Consider the following 27,472-nt stretch of genomic DNA (forward strand, 5'->3'; position numbering starts at 1 on the left):
CCTAAGCCTAACCCTAAACCTCACCCTAAACCTAACCCTAACCCTCAACTTCACCCTCACTGTCACTCTAAACCTAACCCTAACAATAACACTAATCCTAACCCTAAACCTAACCCTAACCGTAAGCCTAACCATAATCCTAATACTCACCCTCACCCTAACCCTAATTCTAACCCTAAACCTCAACCTAACCCTAACCCTCACATCACCTTAACCCTAACTCTCATCCAAACCTTCACGCTAACCCTAAACCTAAACCTAAACCTCAACCTAACACTAACCCTAAACCTCACCCTCAACCTAGCCCTCACCCTAACTCTAATACGTACCCAAATCCTCATCCTGACCCTCACCCTCACCCTAACCCAAACCTTAACACTCACCCAAACCATAACCCTCACCCTCACCCTCACCCTCAGCCTAAACCGAGCCTAACCCTAACCCTATTACTAAGCCTCACCCTGACTGTAACCCTTACCCTAACCCTATACTTATCCAGAAGCAAAACACTTAACCTAACCCTAACCCCAACACTCACCCAATCCCTAATCTTAAACCTCACCCTCACCCTAGGCCTCACCCTCACCCTAATCCTAACCCTAACCCTCATCCTAACCCTCCCTCGAACCCTTACCCTAACCCTCACCCTAACCCTAACCTTCACACTCAACCTCACCCTCAGCCTAACCCTAAGCCTAACCCTAAACCTAACCCTAACACACATGCTCACCTTCAGCCTAACCCTAATCCTAACCCTAACCCTCACCATCACCCTCACCATCAGTGTAATCCTAAGAATAACGCTAACACTAACACTAACCCTCATGCTCACCCTAACCCTTATCCTAATCCTAATCCTAACCCTAACCCTAACCCTCACCCTCACCCTCAGCCTCACCTTAACCCTAACTCTAACCCTAAACCTAAACCTCACACTAAACCTAACCCTAAACCTCACCCTAACCCTAACCCTCATGCTCACACTAACCCTTACACTAATCCTAATCCTAACCCTAACCCTAACCCTAACCCTAACCCTCACCCTAACCCTAACCCTAACACTCACCCTAACCCTCACTACAAACATACCCCTAAATCTAACCCTAACAATAACCCTAAATCTAATCCTAACCCTCATCCTAACCATAACCCTCACCATAACCCATACCCTCACACAAACATTTACACTCACCCTAACCCATAACCTCATCCTAACACTTACCCTCACCCTAAGACTAACCCTAACCCTAACACTAACCCTCACACTAACTCTAACCCTAACTCTAACCCTAAACCTCAACCTAACCCTCACCCTCAAACTAACCCTAACACTAACCCTAACCCTAACCCTCACCCTAACCCTCACCCTAACCCTATATCTAACCCTAAACTTCACCCTCACCCTCAACCTCACCGCAACCATAACCCTAACCCTAACCCTAACGATAACCCTAACCCTAATCCTAACCCTCCCCCTAACCATAACCCTCACCCAAATCCATACCCTCACCCTAACACTTATCCTCACCCTAAGACTAACCCTAACCCTAACATTAACCCTCACACTAACCCAACCCTAACCTTTAACCTAAACCTAAACCTAACCCTAACCTTAGTCCTAACCCTAAACCCTAAACCCTAACCCTAACCCTAACCCTAACCCTAACCCACCCCGTAACCCTAATTCTAAACCTAAACCTCACCCTCACCCTAACCTAACCCTAACTCTAAACCCCACCCTAAACCTAACCTTCACCCTCATCCTAACTGTAACTCTCACCCTAACCCTAACAATAACACTAACCCTAACCTAACCCTAACCCTAACCATAACCCTCACCCTCAGCCTCACGCTCACCTCAAACTTAACCCTAACCATAAGACTAAAAATAAACCTAACCCTATGCCTAACCCTGACCATAACCCTAATCCTCACCCTCAGCCTAAGCCTAAGCCTAACCCTAACCCTAACCCTAAATCTAACCCTCACCTTAACCCTTACACTAACCCTAACCCTAAAACTAACCCTAACTCTAAACCTAACCCTAAACCTAACCCTAATCCTCAGCCTCTCCGTCACCCTAACCCAAACCCTAGCCCTAACCCTCAACCTAAATCTAAGTCTAACCCTAACCCTAACCCTAAACGTCACACTCATCCTCACCCTTACCCTAATCCTAAACCTAACCTTAGCCCTAACTCTACCCCTCACACTAACACTTATCCTAGCCCTCACACAAACCCTAATCCCAACCCTAAAACTCATCCTAACCCTCACCCTAACCCTAACCCTACCCCTAAACCTCACCCTCATGCTTAGCCTAAGCCTAAGCCTAAGCCAAAGCCTAAAAATAAACCCAAACCCCACCCTAACCCTAAACCTAACCCTAACCCTCACCCTAACTCTAACCCTCACCCTAACACTAACCTTCACCCTAACACTTACCCCCAACCTAACACTAATCCTAACACTAACACAAACCCGCACACTAACACTAACCCTCACCCTAATCCTAAACCTCACCCTAACCCTAACCCAAAACCTAACCCTCATCCTCACCCTAGCCCTCACCCTAACCCTAATTCTAACCCTCACCCTCATCCTAACCCTAACCCTCATCCTCACCCTAAACCTCACACTAACCCTAAACCTAATCCTCAATCTAATCCTCACCCTAACCCTAACCCTAACACTTACCCTAACTCTAACCCTCACCCTAACCCTATATCTAACCCTAAAATTCACCCTCAACGTAACCCTAATACTTACCCTATTCCCCACCCTAACCCTAAACCTAACACTCACCCCCGACCTCACCTTCACGGTAACTCTAACCCTAACCCTAACAATAACACTAAACCTAAACCGAACCATCACCCTAACCCTAATACTCACCCCCATCCTCACCCTCAGCCTAACCCTAAACCTAAGCCTAACTCTCACCCTAACCCTCACACTTACCCTCAACCTAACCCTAATCCTAAACCTAACCCTATCCCTAAACCTCAACCTAACCCTCACCCTCACACTAACCATAACACTAACCCTAACCCTAAACCTCAACCTAACCCTCCCCCTGAACGTAACTCTAACCCTAAACCTCACCCTCACCCTAACCCTAACACGAACAATAACCCTAACCCTAAACCTCACCCTAACCCTAACCCTCACCCTCACCCTCAATCTCACCATAGATCTAACCCTAACCCTAACAATAACACTAACCTAACCCTAAACATAACCCTCATCCTCAGCCACACCCTGACCACAAACCTAACACTAACAATAACCCTAACCCTAACCCTAACCCTAATCCTCACCCCCACCCTCATCTTCAGCATAACCCTAAGCCTAATTCTAACCCTAACACTAACCCTCACCTTAACCCTAACCCTAACCCTAAAACTAAACCTAAACCTAATCCTAAACCTAAACCTAACGCTAATCCTCAGCCTCACGCCCACCCTAACCCAAACCCTAACCCTAAACCTCAGCCTAAACCTCAGCCTAACCCTAACCCTAACCCTCACACTCACCCTCACTCTAACCCTAATCCTAAAACTATCCCTATCCCTAAACCTAACCGTCACCCTAACCCTCACTCTAACCCTAATCCTAACCCTAAACCTCACCCTAAACCTCACCCTAATCCTGACCCTAACCCTCACCCTAACCCTAAACCTAACCGTCACATTCATGCTCGGCCTAAGCCTAAGCCTAAGCCTAAAAATAACCCCAACCCTCACCCTATCCCTAACCCTAACACTAACCCTACCTCTGACCGTAAACCTCACTCTCACCCTAACTCTAACTCTAAGCCTAACCCTAAATCTAAACCTCATCCTAACCCTAAACCTAACCCTCACCCTCAAGCTCACCGTAACCCTAAACCTAACCCTAAATCTAACAATAACCCAAACCCAAACCCTAACCCTCAAACTAAACATAACCCTCACCCACACCCTAACCCTCACCATAACACTTACCCTCACCCTAATACAAACGTTAACCTAAACACTAACCTTCACACTAAACCTAAACATCACCCTAACCCTAACCCTCACCTACAACCTTCCCCGAACCCTAACCCTAACCCTCACACCACTGTAACCCTCATCCTCAGCCTAAACCTCACGTTTAACCTTAACATCACCCCCACCCTAACCCTTACCCTAACCCTCACCCTAACACTCACCCTAATCCTAAACCTCACCGTAATGCTAACCCTAACCCTAACCCTCACCTTCACCCTAGCCCTCAACCTAATCCTAATTCTAAACCTCACCCTAACCCCAACCCTCATCCTCACCCTAACCTCACACTTAACCTAACCCTAATCCTCAATCTAACCCTCAACCTGACCCTAACCCTAACCATTACTCTAACCCTAACCTAACCCTAAACCTCACCTTAACCCAAACCCTCACCCTAACACTTACCCTCACCCTAACACTAACCCTACCCTAACACTAACTCTCACACTAACGCAAATCCTAACCCTAACCGTAAACCTCAACCTAACCCTCACCCTCACCCTAACCCTAACACTAACCCTAACCTTAACCCTCCCCCTAACTCTCCCCCTAACCCCATATCTAACACTAAACGTCACCCTCACCCAAACCCTAACGCTAACCCTAACCCTAAACCCAACCTTAACCTAACCAAAACCCTCACCCTCACCCTCAAACTCATTGTAACCCTAACTCTAGCCCTAACAATAACACTAACCTTATCCCTAACCCTAACCCTAATCATAACCCTCACACTGAGCCTCACCCTCACCGCAAATTTAACCCTAACCATAACACTAACAGTAACCCTAACCCTAAACCTAACCCTAACCCTAACCCTCACAGTAACCCTAAACTTAAACATAACCCTAACACTAACCCAAAACCTAACCCTAACCATAACCCTAAACCTAACCCTAATCCTCAGGCTCAGCCTCACCCTAACCCTAACCCTCACCCTAACCCTAACCCTCACCCTAACCCTAAGCCTAATCCTAACCCTAACCCTAACCGTCCCACTCACCCTCACCCTAAACCTAATCGTAAAACTAACCCTATCCCTAACCCTAACCCTCACCCTAACCCTCACCCTAGCCCTAACCCTACCCTATTCATAACCCCAAACCTCATCCTATCCCTCACCTGAACCCTAAGCCTAACCCTCAACCTAACCCTAACCCTAAACCTCACCCTCATGCTCGGACTAAGACTAAGCCTATCCCTCACCCTAACCATAAACCTCACCTTCAACCTCACACTCAGTCTAACCATAAGCCTAAGCCTAAGCCTTACCTTAACCCTCACCCTCACCCTATCCAACACCCTAACCCTAATCCTCACCATCACCCCAAAATCTAATCCTCACCCCCACCCTCACCATTACCCTAACCCTAAGCCGAAGGCTAACCCTCACTGTAACCCTCACACTCACCCTCACCCTAACCCTATTCCTAACCATAACCCTAACACTAACCCTAAACCTCACCCAAAATTTCACCCTAACCCTAACCCTCACCCTCAACCTCAACCTCAAAGTAACTCTAACTCTAAACCTAACAATTACACTAACCCTAACCATAACCCTAACCCTACCCATAACCCTCACCCTCAGCCTCAACCTCACACCAAACTTAACACTAACCAAAAAACTAACAATAACCCTAACCCTAAACTAACCCTAATCCTCAACCTAACTCTAACCCTAACCCTAAACCTATCCCTAACCCTAACCATAAGCCTAAACCTAATTCTCAGCCTCACACTCAACCAAAACCCAATACCTAACCCTAACCCTCACCCTAACCCTAAACCTAACCCTCACACTCTCCCTCACCCTAACCCTAATCCTAAACCTAATCCTAGCCCTAGCCCTAACCCTCACCCTATGCTTCACCCTGGCCCTCACCCTAACCCTAAATATAACCCTAGACCTCACCATCACCCTAACCCTAATCCTAACCCTAGCCTTAAACCTCAGCCTAACCCTGACCCTCAACCTCACCCTCACCCTCACCCCCACCTTAACACTAACACTAACACTAACAATAACACTAATCCTAATCCTAAACCTAACCTTAACCTTAACCCTAATCCTAATACTCACCCTCAACCTAACACTAATTCTAACCCTAACCCCAACCCTAACCCTAACATTTATGTCACCATAACCCTAACCCTCATCCGAACCCGCACCCTAACCCTAACCCTAACCTAAACCTCAACCTAACACTAACCCTAACACTCAACCTCACACTAGCCCTCAACCTAACCATAATCCTAACCCTAACCCTCATCCTAAACCTCACACTAACCTTAACACTAACTGTCACATTAACCTTAACCCTAATCCTAACCCTCAACCTAACCCTTAATCTCATGCTCACTGTAAGCCTAACCGTAACCCTCACCTTAACCCTAAACTTAATGCGAACCCTAACTCTCCCCCTAACCCACAACCTAACCCTAACCCTCACCCTCACCCTCATCCTTACCCTCAGCCTAACCCTAAGCCTAACCCTAACCCTAACCCTAACCCTTACCCTCACCCTAACACTCACCCTAACCTTAAATCTAACACTCACTCTAACCCTAACCCTCCCATTCAGCCTCACCCAAACCCTAACTCTAACCCTAAACCTCATACTCACCCTAACCCTAACCCTAAACCTAACCCTAAACCTCACCCTAAACCTAACCCTAAACCTCACCCTCACAATAGCCCTCACCCTAAACCTAATCCTAAAACAAATCCTCATCCTAACCCTCATCATAAGTCTAACCCTCACACTCAACCTCACCCTAACCTTAAACCTAACCCTCAACCTAACCCTAAATATAACCTGAACCCTAACCCTCACCCTAACCCTTAACCTCACCCTCAACCTCCCCCTCAGCCTAACCCTAAGCCTAACCCTAAACCTGACCCTAATAATCACACTCACCCTCACACTAACTCTAATCCTAACCCTAACCCTAACTCTAACCCTCCCCCTAACTCTCACCGTAAACCTAACCCGAACATTAACACTAACCCTAACCCTCACCAGAACCCTAATTCTAACCCTAAACCTCACCCTCACTATAAACCTAACTCTAACCCTAACCCAAACCCTAAACCTCACAATAACTCTAACCCTCAACCGCTCCCTCACCCTCACCATAACTCTAAACCAAACCCTAACAATAACACCAACCCTAACCCGAACTATCACCCTAACCCTAATCCTCACCCCCACCATCACCCTCAGCCTAAACATAAGCCTAATCCTAACCCTCACACTAACCCTTACACTCACCCTCACCCTAACCCTAATACTAAACCTAAACCTATCCCTAAACCTCATCCTAACCCTCACCCTCATCCTAAGTCTAACACTAACCATAACCCTAAACCTCACCCTAACCCACCTCCTAACCCTAACTCTAACCCTAAACCTCACCCTAACCCTCACCCTCACCGTCACCCTCAACCTCACCGTAACTCTAACCCTAACCCTAAGAATAACACTAACCCTAACCCTAACCCTTAGTATAACCATAACCCTCACCCTCAGCCTCACCTTCACCGCAAACATAACCCTAACCATAACATTAACAACAACCCTAACCGTAACCCTCACCCTAACCAAAACCCACACCCTAACACTTACCCTCACCTTAACACTAACCCTAACCCTAACACTAAACCTCACAATAACCCTAAACCTAACCGTAACCCTAAACCTCAACCTAACCCTCACCCTCACCCTAACCCTTACACTAACACTAAAAATAACCCTCACCCTAACCATCCCCCTAACCCTATATCTAACCCTAAATCTCACCCTCACACTAACCCTAACCCTAACACTTAACCCCACCCTAACCCTAACACTCAACCTCACCCGCAACCTCACCCTCACCATAACTCTAACCCTAACCCTAACAATAACCCTAACCCTAAACCTAACCCTAAGCCTAACCCTAACCCTTATCCTAATTCTAATCCTAACCCTAAACCTTACCCTCACCATCATCCTAACCCTCACCCTAACCCTAACTCTAACACTACCCCTATCCCTAACCCTCACCTTCAGCCTCACCCTAACCCTAACTCTAACCCTAAACGTCACCTTCAACCTAACCCTAACCCTAAACTTAACCCTCAACCTCACCCTAACCCTAACCCTAAACCTCACCCTCACCCTAACCCTCACCCTAAACATAATCCTAAACCTAAAGCTCATCCAAACACTCCTCATAACCCTAACACTAGTCCTCACCCTAAACCAAACCCTAAACCTCAACCTCACCTTCAGCCTAACCCTAACCTTCCCCCTAACCCTCACACTCAACCTAACACTAACCCTAATCCTAAATCTAACCCTATCCCTAAAGCTAACCTAAACCTCACGCTCACCCTAAACCTAACCCTCAACTTAACCCTAACCCTCACTCTCAGCGTAAACCTAACCCTAACCCTAACCCTCACCCTAACCATAACCCTAAAACTAATCCTAAACTCCACCCTAACCCTAACCCTCAACCTAACCCTAAGCCTAACCCTAATCCTCACCCCCACCCTCACCATCAGCCTAACCCTAAGGCAAACCCTAACCCTAACCCTAACCCTCACCATAACCCTAAAACTAACCCTAACCCTAACCTTAAACCTAACCTTAACTCTAACCCTAAACCTAAACCTAATCCTCAGGCTCACCCTCTCCCTAACCCAAACACTAACCCTAACGCCCATCCTAACCCTAAGCCTAACCCTAACCTTAACCCTAACCCTCACACTCACTCTTACCCTATCCCTAATCCTAAACCTAACCCTATCCCTAACCCTAAACCTCACCCTAAGCCTCACCCTAGCCCTCAACCTAAACCTAACCCTAACCCTAAACCTCACTCTAACTCTCACCCTAACCCTAACCTTAAGCCTCAACCTCATGCTCGGCCTAAGCTTAAGCTTAAGCCTAAGCCTAGCCCTAACCCTAAACTTCATCCTAAACATAACTGGAACAGTAACACTAACACTAACACTAAACCTAACCGTCACCCTAAGCTTCCTACTAACACTATATGAAAATCTAAACCACACGCTCACCCTAACCCTAACCGTTAACCGCACCCTAAACCTAAACCTAACCCTCACCGGAACGTAACCTCACCTTAACTCTAACCCTAACCCTAAAAATAACACTAACCCTAACCCTCAACCTAACCCTAAACCTAACACTCACCCTAACCCTCAGCCTAACCCTAAGCCTAACCCTAACCCTAACCCTCACCCTCACCCTAACCTTAACCCTAACCCTAACCCTCACCCTAACCCTCAGCCTAACCCTAAGCCTAAATCTAACACTAACACTAACCATTACACTCAACCTAAATCTAACACTAACCCTAAACCTAACCCTCACCCTCAGCCTCACCAAAACACTAATTCTATGCCTAATCCTCACCCTCACCCTAACCCTAAACCTAATCCTAAACCTCACCCTAACACTAACCCTAAACCTTACCCAAAACCTAGCCCTCTCCCTAAACCTAATCCTAAACCTACCCCTCACCCTAACCCTCCAATTAACCCTAACCCTAACCCTCACCCTAACCCTAACCCTCAACCTCAACATCACCCTCAGCCTAAACCTAAGCCTAACCCTAAACCTAACCTAAACGCAAACATTCATATTCACCCTAACCCTAATCCGAACCCTATCCCTAACCCCAACCCTCTGCCTAACTCTCACCCTAACCCTAACCCTAACACTAACCCTAACCACAACCCTCAAACTAACCCTCAACCTAATCCTATCCCTAACCCTAAACCTCACCCTAAGCCTCACCCTAGCCCTCACCCTAAACCTAACCCTAAACCTAAACCTAATCCTAACCCTAAAACTAACAGTAATCCTCAGCATCACCCTCACCCTAACCCAAAACCTAAACATAACCCTCACCCTAACCCTAAGCCTAACCCTAACCTTAACCCTCAACCTAACCCTCACACTAACCATAAACCTAACCATCACCCTAACCCTAACCCTCACCCTCAACCTCAAGCTCAGCCTATCCCTAAGCATAAGCCTAAGCCTATCCCTCACCCTCAAGCTCAACCTCACTGTAACTCTAACCCTAACCCAAACAATAAAACTAATCCTAAGCCTAAATATAACCCTAACCCTAACCCTAACCTAATCCTAAAACTCACCCTCACTCTAAGCCTAATCCTAACCCTAACCCTCACCCTAATGCTAACCCTCACCCTTACAGTAACCTTAACTCTCATCCTATCCCTGAACCTAACACTAAACCCTAAACCTAAACCTCACCCTAACACTAACCCTAACCCTCACCCTCTCCCTAGCCCTAACCCTAACCCTAATCCTAAACCTAATCCTCATCCTAACCCTCACCCTAACCCTAACACTAACCCACACCCTAACCCTAACCCTAACACTAACCCTCACCCTAAACCTAACCCTCACCCTTACCCTATCCCTCACGCTGACGCTCACCCTCAGCGAAATCCTAACCCTAACCCTCACCCTCACCCTAACCCTCACCATATCCCTAAATCTAAAACTAGCCCTAACCCGAGCCCTCACCCTCAGCCTCACCGTAACCCTAACTCTAACCATAAACCCCACCCTCACCCTAACCCTAATCCTAAACCTAACCCTAAACCTCACCCTAACCTTAATGCTAAACCTCAACCGAACCCTCACAGGAACCCTTACCCTAACACTAACCCTAAGCCTAACCCTCGAACTAACCCTCCTCCAAACCCTAACTCTACCCTAAACCTCACCCTCACCCTAAACATAATCCTAAACCTAACTCTAAACCTCACCCTAACCCTAACCTTAACCCTCACCCTCACCATAACTCTAAATCTAACCCTAACAATAACACTAATCCGAACCATAAACCTAACCCTAACCCTAACCTTAATCCTTACCCTCACCCTCACCCTAACCGTAATCCTAATCATAACCCTCCCCCTAAACCTAAACCTCACCATTACTGTAACCCTAACCCTCATCCTAACCCTCACCCTAACCATAACCCTAAACCTCACCCTAACACTAACCCTAACCCTCATCCTCACTTTAGCCCTCAACCTAACCCAAATCCTAACCCTAATCCTCATCCTAAACCTCACCCTAACCCTCACCCTAATCCTAATCCTAACCCTAACCCTCACCCTAACACTAACCCTCACCCTCACCCTCAGCCTAAACATAAGCCTAACCCAACACTAACACTAACCCTCACCTTAATCCTAACTCTAACACTAACTCTAACCCTAACCCTCACACTCAGTCTCACTCTAAAGCTAACTCTACCCCTAAACCTCACCCTCACCCTCAACCTAACCCTAACCTAATCCTAAACCTCACACTCAACCTCACCGTAACCGTAACCCTAACCCTAACCCTAACAATATCCCTAACTCTAACCCTAAACCTCACCCTAACCATAACCCTCACATTAACCCTAACCCTCAACCTAATCCTAAAACTCACTCTAACCCTAACCCTAACTCTAACCCTCACACTCACCCTAGCCCTCAACCTAATCCTAATTCTAACCCTCACCCACATCCCAACCCTAACCCTTATCCTCACCCTAAACCTCACACTAACCCTAACCCTAACCCTAATGCTCAATCAAACCCTCACCCTAACCCTAATACTAACCCTAAACCTAATCCTAAATTTCACCCTTATATTAATCCTCACACTGAGCCTAAACCTCACCTATACCCTTAACATCATCCTCACGCTAACCCTAAACCTCATCCTAACCCTCACTCTAACCATAAACCTAACCATCACCCTAACCCTAACGCTCACCCTCAACCTCACGCTCAGCCTAAACCTAAGCCTAAGCCTAACCTTTACTCTAACACTCACCCTCACCCTAGCCCCCACCCTAACACTAATCCTAACCCTATCCCTCATCCTAACCCTCACCCTAACCCAAATCTTCACCCGCACCCTCACCCTCAGCCTAACCCTAAGCCTAAGTTTAAGCCTAACCCTAACCCTCACATACCCTCACACTAATCCTAATCCTAACCCTAACCCTAAACCTCAACCTAACTCTCACACTTAACTTAACCCTAACACTAACACTAAATCTAACACATGATCGAACCCTCACCCTAAACGTAAATTTAATCCTAAAATTCAGGCTCACCCTAACCCAAATCTTAACCCTAGCCCTCACCCTCACACTAATCCTCACACTCACTGTGACCATAACCCTCATCCTAACCCTATACTTCACCCTCACCCTCACCCTAACCCAAACCCTAAACCTAACCCTAAACCTCACCCTCACCCTAGCCCTTACCCTAACCCTAATCCTAACTCTAACCCTCATACTAACCCTCCCCCTAATCCTAAAGATAACTCTGAACCTAACCCTAAACCTCACCCTCAACCTCACCCTCAGCCTAACCCTAAGGCTAACCCTAAACCTAACCATAACACACACTCACTCTCACCCTAAAGCTAAACCTATCCCTAACCCTAACCATAACCCTCACCATAAATCTTCCCCTAACCCTAACCCTAACACTAACGATAACCCTCAAGCTAACCCTCACGCTAACAATAACTCTTACCCTAAACCTCACCCTTACTGTAAACATAATTGTAAACCTAACCTAAAACCTAAACCTCACCCTAACCCTTACCCTAACCCTCAACCTCATCATAACCTTAAGCATAAACCTAACCCTAACAATAACGCTAACACTAATCCTAAACCTCACCCTAACCATAACCCTCACCCTAAACCAAACTCTCACCCTAACAGTTAACCTCACCCTAACAATGACCCTCAACCTAACCCTCACCCTCACCCTAACCCTAACACTAACCCTAACCCTAACAATAATACTAACCCTAACCCTATCCATAACCCTACACTTAACCTGAACCCTAACTCTCAACTTAACCCTAATACTAACCCTCACCCTAATCATAAGCCTAAACCTAATCCTAACCCTCACACTCACCCTAACCCTTACATTAATCCTAAACCTAACACTAAGCCTAACCCTCACCCTCACCCTAACCCTCACTGCAACCCTCTCTAACACTAACCCTAAACCTAAACCTGACCCTTACCCTAACCCTAACCCTAACCCTAAACCTCACCCTCACCCTAGCCCTTACCCAAACCTAATCCTAACCCTAACACCCATCCTAACCCGCACCCTAACATTAACCCTAACCCTCACCCGCACCCTCACCCTCATCCTAACCCTAACCCTAACCCTAACCCTCAACCTAACCCTAAACCTCACCCTCACTGTAACCCTTACCATAACACTCTCCCTAACCCTAAACTTAAACCGAAACCTAACTCTCACCCTAAACCTAACCCTAACCCTCACACTAATCCTAACCCTCACCCTCACCCTCAGCCTAAACCTAAGCCTAACCCGATCCCTAAGACTAACCCTCACACTCAACCTAACCCTAATACTAATCCTAATCCAAACCCTAACCCTAACCTTCACCCTCACCCTAACCCTCACCTTAAGCCTCATCCTAACATTAATCCTAACCCTACCCCTAAACCTCACCTTAACACTGACCCTAAACACCACACTAACACTAAACCTCACCCTAACCTAACCCTCACCCTAACCCTAAACCTCACCCTAGCCCTCACCCTAACCCTAATCCTTATCCTCACCCTAACCCTAACCCTTTATGTAACACTCACCCTGAGCCTAACCCTAACCTTTACCCTTACCGTCACCCCCACCCTAACCCTCACCCTAATCCTAACCCTCACCCTAACCCTAACTCTACCCCTAAACCTCACCCTCACCCTAACCCTAACTCTAAACCTAACCCTAACCCTAAACCCGACCCTAACCCTAAGCCTAAACCTCACCCGCACACTCACCCTCACTGTAACTCGAACCCTAACCCTAACAATAACACTTACCCTAACCACAACCATCACCCTAACCCTAGTCCTCACCGCCACCCTCACCCTCAGCCTAACCCTAAGCCTAAGCCTAACCGTCATCCTAATCCTCATACTCATGGCACCCTAACCCTAATCCTAAACCTAACCCTATCCCTAAATCTCAACCTAACCCTCACCCTCACCCAAACACTAACATAACACTAATCCTAAACCTCAACCGAACCCTACCCCTAAATCTAACTCTAAACCTAAACCTCATCCGCACCCTAACAATAAACCTAACCCTAACCCTAATCCTCACACCAACCCTCACCCTCAGCCTAACCCTAACCCTAACCCTAACCCTCACCATAACCCTAACCCTAACCCTAAAACTAACCCTAACTGTAAAACAAACCCAAAACCTAACCCTAATTCTCAGCCTCACCCTCACCCAAACCAAACCCTAACACTAACCCATACTCTAACCCTAAGCCTAAGCCTAACCCTAACCCTAACACTCACACTCACTCTCACCCTAGCCCAAATCTTAATCCTAACCCTATCCCTAAACCTCACCCTAACCCTCACCCTCACCCTCACCCTATACCTAACCCTCACCCTAACCCGAACCCTCACACTCACCCTAACCCTTACCGTAATACTAACTCTAACGCTAAACCTCACCCTCACCCTAACAATAAACCTAACCCTAATCCTCACAGCCACACTCACCCTCAGCCTAAACCTAACCTTAACCCTAACCCTAACCCTCACTGTAACCCTAACCCTAACCCTAACCCTAACACTAACCCTAAACCTAAACCAAACTTTAAACCTAACCCTAATCCTCTGCCTGACCCTCACCCTAACCAAACCCTAACACTAACCCTCACCCTAAACTTAAGCCTAACCCTAACCCTAACCCTAACCCTCAGACTCACCCTCGCCCTAACCCAAATCCTAAATCTAAACCTGTCCCTAACACTAACCCTCACCCTAACCCTCACCTTAGCCCTCAACCTAAGCCTAATCCTAATCCTAATCCTAACACTAACCCTCACCCTATCCCTAACCCTAACACTATCCCTAACTCTAACCCTAAACCTGAACCTCACCCTAACCCTAACTCTAACCCTAACTCTAAACATAAACCTCATCCTAAACATAACCCTAAACCTCACCCTCACCCTCACTGTAACAGTAACCCAAACCATAACAATAACCCTAACCCTAACCCTCACCCTAACCATAACCCTCACTCTAACCCTCACACTCTACCTAACATTTACCCTCACCCTAACACTAACCCTAACACTAACACTAACCCTATCACCCTAACCCTAAACCTCACTCTAACAATAACCCTAACCCTCAACCTCACTCTAGCCCTCACCTTAACGCTAATCCTCCTCCACATCCTAAACCTCACAATAAACTTTACACTAATCGTCAAACTAACCCTCACCCTCAACCTAACCATAAACCTAACACTCACCCAAACCCTAACCCTCAACCTTACCTTAACCTTCACCCTCAGGCTAACCCTCACCTTTACCCTTACCATCACCCCCACCCTAACACTCACCCTAACCCTAACCCTCACCCTAACCCTAACTCTACCCATAAACCTCACCCTCACCCTAACCCTAACTCTACCCCTAAGCCTAACACTAAACCTCATCCTAACCCTAACCCTAAACCTCACACTCACACTCACTGTAACCGTAACCCTAACCCTAATGCTAACAATAACCTTAACCCTTACCCAACCCTCACCCTAACCATAACCTTCAACCTCATATTAACCCTCACCCTAACACTTAACCTCATCCTAACACTACCCCTAACCCTAACCCTAACACTTACACTAACCCTAACCCTCACTCTAATCCTAAACCTCACCCTAACCCTAACCCTAACTCTAACACTCAACTTCACATTAGACCTCACCCTAACCCTAATCCTAACACTCACCCTCACCCTAACCGTAATCTTAAGACCCTAACCCTCAACCTAACCCTAAATCTCACCCTCACAGTAACCCTAACCCTCATTCTAACCCTAACCCAAACCCTAACCCTAACTCTAAACCTTACCCTAACACTAACCCTAACCCTCAACTTCACCCTAGCCCTCACCCGAACCCTAATCCTAACCCTAAACCTCACCTTAACCCTAAAATTAACCGAACCCTAACTCTCAACCTAAACGTAACCCTAACCCTCACCCTAACCCTTACTCTCACACTCACCCTGAATCTCAGCCTAAAACTAAGCCTAAGCCTAACCCTAACCCTAACCCTCAAACTCACCCTAATACTTACCCTAATCCTAATCCTAACGCTAAGTCTAACCCTCACCCTGAACCTCAACCCCACCCTAACCCTCACCCAAACACTAACTCTAACACTATCACTAAACCTAACCCTCAACCTCAGCCTCAACATACCCTAACTCTAACCCTAAACCTCATCTTCACCCTAACCTTAACTCTAACCCTAAACCTACCACTAAACCTCCCCCTAACCCTAAACCTAACCCTCACCCTCACCTTAACCCTAAAACTATCCCTAACCCTCACCTTAACCCTAAACCTCACCCTCGCCGTAACCCTAACCCTCACCCTCACCCTCACCCTCAGCCTAACCCTAAGCCTAAGCCTAACCCTAAGCCAAACCCTCACACTCACCCTATCCCTAACCCTAACACTATCCCTAACTCTAACCCTAAACTTCAACCTCACCCTATCTCTAACTCTAACCCTAACCCTAAACCTATATCTCATCCTAAACATAACCCTAAACCTCACCCTCACCCTCACCCTCACTGTAACAGTCACCCAAACCCTTACAATAGCCCTCACCCTAACCCTCACCCTAACCATAACCCTCACTCTAACCTTCACCCTCAACCTAACATTTACCCTTACCCTAACACTAACCCTAACACTAACACTAACCCTAACTATCACCCTAACCCTAAACCTCACCCTAACAATAACCCTAACCCTCAACCTCACCCTAGCACTCACCATAACGCTAATCCTCCTCATCCTAAACCTCAAAATACACCTTACACTAACCGTCAAACAAACCCTCACCCTCACCCTAACCATAAACCTAACACTCACCTTAACCCTAACCCTCACCCTTACCGTAACCGTCACCCTCAGGCTAACCCTCACCTTTACCCTTACCATCAGCCCCACCCTTACCCTCACCGTAACCCTAACCCTAACCCTAACCCTAACTCTACACGTAAACCTCACCTTCACCCTAACCCTAACTCTACCCATAAGCCTAACACTAAACCTCATCCTAACCTTAACCCTAAACCTCACCCTCACACTCACTGTAACCGTAACCCTAACCATAATCCTAACAATAACCCTAACCCTAACCCAACCCTAACCATAACCTTCATCCTAATACTAACCCTCACCCTAACACCCTCATCCTAACAGTAACCCTAACCCTAACACTAACACTCACATTAACCCTAACCCTCACCCTAATCCTAAACCTCACCCTAACCCTAACCCTAACTCTAACACTCAATCTCAACTTAGACCTCACATTAACCCTATTCCTAACACTCACCCTCACACTAACCGTAATCTTAAGACCATAACCCTCAACCTAACCCTAAATCTCACCCTCACCGTAACCCTAACCCTCATCCTAACCCTAACCCAAACCCTCAAACCCTAACCCTAACTCTAAACCTTACCCTAACACTAACCCTAACCATCAACTTCACCCTAGCCCTCACCCGAAACCTAATCCTAACCCTAACCCTCACCTTAACCCTAAAATGAACTGAACCCTAACTCTCACCCTAAACCTAACCCTAACCCTCACCCTAACCCTTACCCTCACACTCACCCTCAATCTCAGCCTAAACCTAAGCCTAAGCCTAACCCTAACCCTAATGCTCAAACTCACCCTAACCCTTACCCTAATCCTAATACTAACCCTAAGCCAAACCTTCACTCTCAACCTCAACCCCACCCTAACCCTCATCCAAACACTAACACTAACACTATCACTAAACCTAACCCTCAACCTCAGCCTAAACATAACCTAACACTAACCCTAAACCTCATCTTCACCCTAACCCTAACTCTAACCCTAAACCTACCACTAAACCTCACCCTAACCCTAACCCTATCCCTAACGCTCACCCTCACCTTAACCCTAAAACTATCCCTAACCCTCACCCTAACCCTAAACCTCACCTTCACCGTAACCCTAACCCTCACCCTCACCCTCACCCTCAGCCTAACCCTAAGCCTAAGCCTAACCCTAAGCCAAACCCTCACACTCACCCTAACCTTACCCTAATCCTAATCCTAACCCTAAACCTAACCCTCACCCTCACACTAACCCTCACCCTAAACCCAACTCTAACACTAACCCTCAACTTCAGCCTCAACCTTACCCTAACTCTAACCCTAAACCTCACCCTCACCCTACCTCACCCTAAACTTAAAACTAACCCTAAACCTAAACCTCACCCTACCCCTAACCCTAAATCTCACACTCACCCTAGCCCTCACCCTAACCCTAATCCTAAACCTAACCCTCATCCTAACCCTCCTCATGACCCTAACGTTAACTCTCACCCTAACCTTCACCCTCACCCTCAGCCTAAACTTAAGCCTAACCCTAAACCTAACCCTAACACTCAGACTCACCCTAACCCTAACCTTAATCATAATTCTAACACTAACCCTAATGCTCACCCTCACCCTAACCTTCACCTAACCCTAACACTAACCCTAAAACTAACCCTCACTCTCAGCCTCACCCTAACCCTAACTCTAAACCTAAACCTCACTCTCAACCTAACCCTAACCCTAACCCTAACCCTAGCCCTAAACCTAACCCTCACACTCACCCTCACCCTCACCCTCAACCTCACCCTCAGCCTAACCCTAAACCTAACCCTAACCCTAACCCTAACACACACACTCACCCTCACCCTAACCCTAATCCTATCCCTAACCCTAACCCTAACCAAAACCCTCCCCCTAACTCTCACTCAAAATCTAACCCTAAACCTCACCCTCAATCAAACCCTCAATCAACCCTAACTCTAACCCTAAACCTCACCCTCACATTAACACTAACTCTAACCATAACTGAAACCCTAAACCTCACCTTAAAACTAACCCTCACCCTCAAACTCAACCTCACCATAACTGTAACCCTAACCATAACAATAACACTAACCCTAACCATAACCATAACCATAACCCTCACGCTCATCCTCACCCTCACCGCAAACTTAACCCTAACAATAACACTAACAATAACCTTAACCCTAAACCTAACCCTAATCCTCACCCCCACCCCCACCCTCACCCTCAGCCTAACCCTAACCCTAACCCTAACGCTAACCCTAACCCTCACCCTAACCCCAACCCTCAACCTAACCATCACCCTAACCCTAAACCTCACCATTACACTAACCCTAAACCTCACCCTCACTCTTGCCCTCACCCTAAACCTAATCCTAAGCCTCACCCTAACCCTAACCCTAAAACTCACCCTAACCCTAAACCTAACCCTAAGCCACAACCTAAACCTAACCCTCACACTCAACATAACCCTAACCCAAACCCTCACCCTAAGCCTAAAATTAACCTGAACCCTAATTTCACCCTAACACCAACGCTAGCCCTCACCCTAACCCTAAACCTCACCCTCTCCCTCACCCTCAGTGTAATGCTTAGCATAACCCTAAAGCTAACCTTAACACTCACACTCACCCAAACCCTTAACAAACTCCTAATCCTAACTCTAATCCTAACCTTCACCCTCAGCCTCACCTTAACCCTAAGTCTAACCCTAAACCTCACACTCACCCTAACCCTAAACCTAACCCTAACTATAAACCTCACCCTAACCCTAACCCTAAACATCACCCTCAGCCTAGGCCTCATCCTAACCCTACTCCTAAAACTAACCCTCATCCTAACGCTCCCCATAACCCTAACACTAAACCTCACGTTAATCCTAACCCTCACACTCACCCTTATCTTACCCTAATCCTAATCCTAAACCTAAGCCTAAACCTCACACTCACACTAACCCACACCCTAAGCCTAAACCTAATCCTAACTGTCACCCTAACCCTAACCCTAACCATTACTGTAACCCTATCTCTCATCCTAACCCTCACCCTAACCCTAACCATAACCCTAAAATTCACCGTAACACTAACCCTAATCCTCACCCTCACCCTAGCCCTCACCCTAACCCTAATCCTAACCCTAATCCTCATCCTAACCCTCACCCTAACCCTAAACCTCACCCTAAACCTAATTCTAACCCTAATTCTCACACTAACACTAATCCTCAACCTCACCCTCAGCTTAAACCTAAGCGTAACCCAACACTAACACTAACCCTCACCCTCACCCTAACCATCACCCTAACCCTAACTGTAACAGAAATCCTAACCCTCACACTCAGCCTCACTCTAACCCTAAACATCACCCTAAACCTAACCCTAACCTAATCCTAAACCTCACCCTAATCCTAACCCTAAACATCACCCTCACCCTAGGCCTCACCCTAACCCTAATCCTAAAAATAAGTTTCATCCTAAAACTAGGCATAACCCTAACCTTAACACTGACCCTAACCCTAAACCTCACCCTTACCCTCTCCCTGAGATTAACATTAAGCCGAACCCTAACACTAAACCTAACCCTCACACTAACCCTAAACCGAACCCTAATACTCATCCTAACCCTTACCCTCACCCTCACCCTAACCCTAACCCTAACCCTAACCCATACCCGAATCCTAATCCTAACCCTAACCCTAAGCCTCACCATAGCCCTCACACTCACCATAACCCTCACCCTAACTCTAAATCTAACACTAACACAAAACCTAACCCTCATTCTCAGCCTCACCCTTACCCTAACTCTAACCCTAAACCTCATGCTCAACCTAACCCTAACTCTAACCCTAACCCTAAAACTAAACCTCACCCTAACCATAACCCTAACCCTCACCCTCACCTTAACTGTAACTCTAACCCTAACTCTAACAGTAAACATCACCCTCACCCTAACCCTAAACCTAAACCTAACCCTAATCCTCACCCTAAACCTAACCCTAAAACTCACCCTCATCCTAGCCCTCACCCTAATAATAATCCTAACCCTCAACCAAACCCTAACCCTCACCCTCACTGTAAACCTACACCTAAGCCACACCCTAAACCTAAACTTAACCCGAACCTGAACTCTCACCCTAACCCTAACCCTAACCCTCACCCTAACCCTAACCCTCCTCCCTCACGCTCACCTTCAGCCTAACACTAATCCTAAACCTAACCCTAACCCTAACCCTCACACTCACCTTCACCCTAACCCTAATCCTAATCCAAAACTAACCCTAAAACTCACCCTCACCCTAACCCTCACCTTAAGCCTAACCCTAACATTAATTCTAACCCTAACCCTTACCCTAAACCTAATTCTCACCCAAAACCTAACACTAACGCTAACACTAATCCTCAATCTAACCCTCACCCTCACCCTCACCCTAGCCCTCACGCTAACCATAACCCTCATCCTCACCATAAACCTCACACTAACCCTAACACTAATCCTCAAATTAAACCTCACCCTCACCCTAACATTAACCTTAACCCTCATCCTAAACCTAACCCTCCCCCTTACCATAACCCTCACTTTCAGCCTAACCCTCATCTTTACCCTTACTGTCACCCGCACCCTAAACCTCACCCTAACCCTACCCTTCACCCTGACCCTAACACTACCCCTAAACCTCCCCCTCACCCTCACCCTACCTCTAAACCTAACCCTAACACTAAACCTCACCCTATCCCTAACCCTAACCCTCACCCTCAACCTCATGCTCAGCCTAACCCTAAGCCTAAGCCTAATCCTTACCCTAACCCTCACCCTCACCCTAGCCCTTACTCTAACCCTAATCCTATCCCTAAACCTCATCCTAACCCTCACCCTAACCTTGAACCTAACCATCACCCTAAACCTAATCCTCACCCCCACACTCACCCTCAACCTAACCCTAAGCCTAAGCCTAAGCCTAACCCTAACCCTCACACTCACCCTCACCCTAAACCTAATCCCAACCCTAACCCTAATCCTTAACCTCAACCTAACCCTCACCTTAACCTTAACACTAACACTAACCCTAAATCTTACCCTAATCCTAATCCTAACACTAATCCTAAATCTCACCCTAAGCCTCACCTTAACCATAAGTCCAACCCTAAACCTCACCCTCACCCTAACCCTAAACCTAACCCTAACCCTAAACCTCACCCTAACCCTAACCCAAAACTTCACCCGCACCCTAACCATCACCCTAACCCTAATCCTAACCCTAACCCTCATCCTAACCCTCAACATAACCCTAACACTAACCCTCACCCTAAACCTAACCTCACCCTCACCCTCACTGTCAGTCTAAATCTAAGGCTTACCCTAAGTCTTACCCTAAACCTAACCCTAAACCTCACACTCACCGGCACCCTCACCATCACCCTCACCATTATTCTAACCCTAACCCTAATCCTAACCCTAAACATCACCCTAAACCTAACCCTAACACTAACCCTCACACTCACCCTAACCCTAACACTATCCCTAACACTAACCCTCACCCTAACAATCCCCCTAAACCTATATCTAACCGTAAACCTGTCCCTCACCCTAAACATAACCCTAAACATAAACCCTACCCTAACCCTAACCCTAACCCTAACCCTCACCGTAACTCGAACCCTAACCCTAACAATAACACTAACCCTAACTGTAACCATCACCCTAACCGTAATCCTCACAACCAACCTCACCCTCTGCCTAACCCTAAGCCTAAGCCTAACCCTCACCCTAATCCTCATACTCATGGCAACCTAACCCTAATCCTAAAACTAACCCTATCCCTAAATCTCAACCTAACCGTCACCCTCAACCTAAACCTATCACTAACCCTAACCCTAAACCTCACCCTAACCCTCGCATTAAACCTAACTCTAACCCTAAACCTCACCTTCACCCTAAATATAAACCAAACCCTAACTCTAATCCTCACACCCACCCTCACCCTCCGCCTAAACTTAACCCTAACCCTAACCCTAACCCTTACAGTAACCCTAACCCTAACCCTAACACTAACCCTAACCCAAAACCAAACACTAAACTGAACCCTAAACCTAACCCTAATCCTCAGCCTGACCCTCACCCTAACCAAACCCTAACATTAACCCTCACCCTAACCCTAAGCCTAACCCTAACCCTAACCCTAACCCTCACACTCACGCTCACCCTAACCCAAATCCTAAATCTAACCCTATCCCTAAACCTAACCCTCACCCTAACCCTCACCCTAGCCCTCACCCTAAACCTAATCCTAACCCTAAACCTCATCCTAACCCTCACCTTAACCCTAACCCTAACCCTCACCCTCATGCTCAGCCTAAGCCTAAGCCTAAGCCTAACCCTAACACTAATGCTCACCCTATCCCTAACCCTAACACTATCCCTAACTCTAAACCTAAACCTCACCCTCAACCTAACCCTAACTCTAACCCTAACCCTAAACCTATACCTCATCCTAAACATAACCCTAAACCTCACCCTCACCCTCACCCTCACTGTAACAGTAACCCCAACCCTAACAATAACCCTAACCCTAGCCCTCACCCTAACTATAACCCTCACTCTAACCCTTACCCTCAACCTAACATTTACCCTCACCCTAACACTAACCCTAACACTAACACTAACGCTCACACTAAAACTATCACCCTAACACTAAACCTCACTCTAACAATAACCCTAACCCTCAACCTCACCCTAGCCCTCACCATAACGCTAATCCTCCTCCTCATCCTAAACCTCACAATAAACCTTACACTAATCGTCAAACTAACCCTCACCCTCACCCTAACCATAAACCTAACACTCACCCTAACCCTAACCCTCACCCTTACCGTAACCATCACCCTCAGGCTAACCCTCACCTTTACCCTTACCATCACCCCCACCCTAACACTCACCCTAACCCTAACCCTCACCCTAACCCTAACTCTACCCGTAAACCTCACCCTCACCCTAAACCTAACTCTACCACTAACCCTCAACCTTGCCCATAACTTAACAATAATCGTAGCCCTAACCCTCATCCTAATCCTCCCCCTAACCCTAACCCTATCTCTCATCCTAACCCTAACCCTCACCCTCAACCTTACCCTCAGCCTAACCCTAAACCTAACCCTAAACCTAACCCAAACACACACACTCACCCTCACCCTAATCCTAATCCTAACCCTAACCATAACCCAAACCCGACCCCTAATTCTCAATCTAAACCTAACCCTAACACTAACCCTAATCCTAACCCTCAACCTAACCCTCAACCTAACCCTAAGTCTAACCCTAAACCTCACCCTCACACAAACACTAACACTAACCATAACCCAAAACCTAAACCTAACCCTCACCCTCACCCTCAACCTCACCGTAACTATACGCCTAACCCTAACCATAACCATAACCATAACCCTCACCCTCAGCCTCACCATCACCGCAAATTAAACCCTAACCATGAAACTAAAAATAATCCTAACCCTAAACCTAACCCTAATCCTCAACCCCACACACCCTCACCCTCAGCCTAATCCTAAACCTAACCCTAACACTAACGCTAAACCTAAACCTCACCCTAACCCTCACCCTAACCCTAATTCTAACCCTAAACCTCACCCTCACCCTAACCCTAACCCTAACCCTAAACCTCACCCTAAACTTAACCCTCACCCTCACCCTCAACCTCACCGTAACTCTAACCCTAACCCTAACAATAACACTAACCCTAACCCTAAACATAACCATAACCATAACCCTCACCCTCAGCCTCACCCTCACCGCAAACTTCACCCTAACCATAACACTAACAATAACCCTAACACTAACCATAACCCTAATCCTCACTTCCACCCTAAACCTCAGCCTAACCCTAAGCCTAACACTAACCCTAACCCTATCCCTTACTGTAACCCTAACCCTAACACTAACACTAACCCTAAACCTAACCCTAATCCTAAGCCTCACACTCACCCTAACCAAACCCTAACCATAAACCTCACCCTAACCCTAAGCCTAAGCCTAACCCTAACCCTAAACTTCTCACCCTCACTCTAACTCTAATACTAAACCTAAACCTATCCCTAACCCTAACCCCCACCCTGAACATCCCCCTTGCCCTCACCCTAACCCTAACCCTAACCCTAAAACTCATCCTAACCCTCACACTAACCCTAACCTTAACCCTCACCCTAAACCTAATCCTAACCCTCACCCACATGCTGGGCCTAAGCCGAAGATAAAGCCTAAGCCTAACCCTTAACCTAAGCCTCACCCTAAGACTAACCCTAACTCTAAACCTAAACCTCACCCTCACCCTTTCCCTAAATCTAACCCTAACCCTAAACCTAAACCTCATCCTAACTCTAAAACTAACAATAACACTAACCCTAACCCTAACCCTAAAACTAACCCTAACCTAATCCTAACCCTAACACTCAATCTAACCCTAACCCTAACCTTAACCCAAACTCTAAACCTAACCCTAACCCTAACCCTTAAACTAACCCTAATCCTCACCTTAATCATAAACCTCACCCTAACCCTAACACTAACATTCACCCTCAACCAAGCCCTCAAGCTAACACTACTTCTAACCCTAATCCTCATCCTAACCCTAACCCTCATCCTCACACTAACCCTAACCATGACACTAAAAATAACCCTAACCCTAAACCTAACCCTAATCCTCAACCCCACACAGACCCTCACCCTTAGCCTAATCCTAAACCTAAACTTCACCCTAACCCTAATCCTAACCCTAAACCTAATCCTAACCCTCACACATACCTTAATCCTCACCCTCAGCCTAAACCACACCTTTACCCTTACCATCATCCTCACCCTAACCATAAACCTCATCCTAACCCTACCCTAACCTTAAACGTAACCATCACCCTATCCCTAACCCTCACCCTCAACTTAAAACTAAGCCTAAGCCTAACCCTTACTCTAACCCTAACCCTCATCCTCAATCTAACCATCACCCTAACCCAAACCCTAACCCTTACTCTAACCCTAAACTTAACCCTAACCCTCACCCTTATCTTAACCCTCACCCACAGCCTAAACCATACCTTCCTCTTACAATCTTCCTCACCCTAATCCTCACCATAACCCTAAACCTCATCCTAACCCTCACCCTAACCATCAACCTAACCATCCCCCTCTCTAACCCTCACCCTCATCCTCAAGCTCAGCCTATCCCTAAGCATAAGCGTAAGCCTAACACTCACCCTCACCCTCACCCTCACCGATACTGTAAACCTAACCCTAACAATAACACTAATCCTAGGTCTAAACCTAACCCTAACCCTAACCCTACCCTAATCCTAACCCTCACCCTCACCCTAACCTGAATCCTAACCCTAACCCTCAACCTAATGCTAACCCTCACCCGTACAGTAACCCTAACCCTCACCCTAACCCTCAAACTAACCCAAACCCTAACCCTAAACCTCATCCTAATCTTAACCCTAACCTGCACCCTCACCCTCACCGTAACCTTAAGCCTAATCCAAACCTAACAATAACCCTAAACCTAACGCTAAACCTCACCCTAAACCTAACCATCAACCTAACATTAACCCTCACCGTAACACTTACCCTCCCTTAACACTAACCCTAACCCTAACACTAACCTTCACACTAACCCTAACCCTCACCCTAATCCTAAAACTCACCCTAACCCTAACCCTAACTCTAACCCTCACCCTCACCCTAGCCCTCACCCTAAACCTAATTCTAACCCTCACCTTCACCCAACCCTAACCCTCATCTTCACCCTAAACCTCACACTAATCCTAACCCTAACCCTAATGCTCCATCAAACCCTCACCCAAACCCTAATCCTAACCCTAACCTAATCCTAACCCTCACACTTACCTTAATCCTCACCCTCAGCCTAAACCTCCCCTTTACCCTTACCATCATCCTCACCCTAACCATAAACCTCATCCTAACCCTAACCCTAACCTTAAACCTAACCATCACCCTATCCCTAACCCTCACCCTCAACTGTAAAACTAAGCCTAAGCCTAACCCTTACTCTAACCCTCACCCTCATCCTAGCCCTCACCCTAACCCTAATCCTAACAATAACCCTCATCCTAACCCACACCCTCACCCTAAACCTAACCATCATCCTAACCCTAATCCTCACCCCCACCCTCACACTCAGCCTAACCCTAAGCCTAAGCCTCCCCCTAACCCTAAATTTAATCCTAAAACTCACCTTCACCTTAACCCAAATCCTACACCCAAACCCTCACCTTAACCCTAACCCTCACCCACAATGTGACACTAACCCATATCCTAACCCTCACCCTAACCCTAATCCTAATCCTAAACCTCACCCAAACACTAACCCTAAACCT

The sequence above is a fragment of the Dipodomys merriami genome, unplaced genomic scaffold (assembly GCF_024711535.1).
Source record: "Dipodomys merriami isolate MVZ:Mamm:240054 unplaced genomic scaffold, mDipMer1.0.p SCAF_73, whole genome shotgun sequence".
Taxonomy (NCBI): Eukaryota; Metazoa; Chordata; class Mammalia; order Rodentia; family Heteromyidae; genus Dipodomys; species Dipodomys merriami.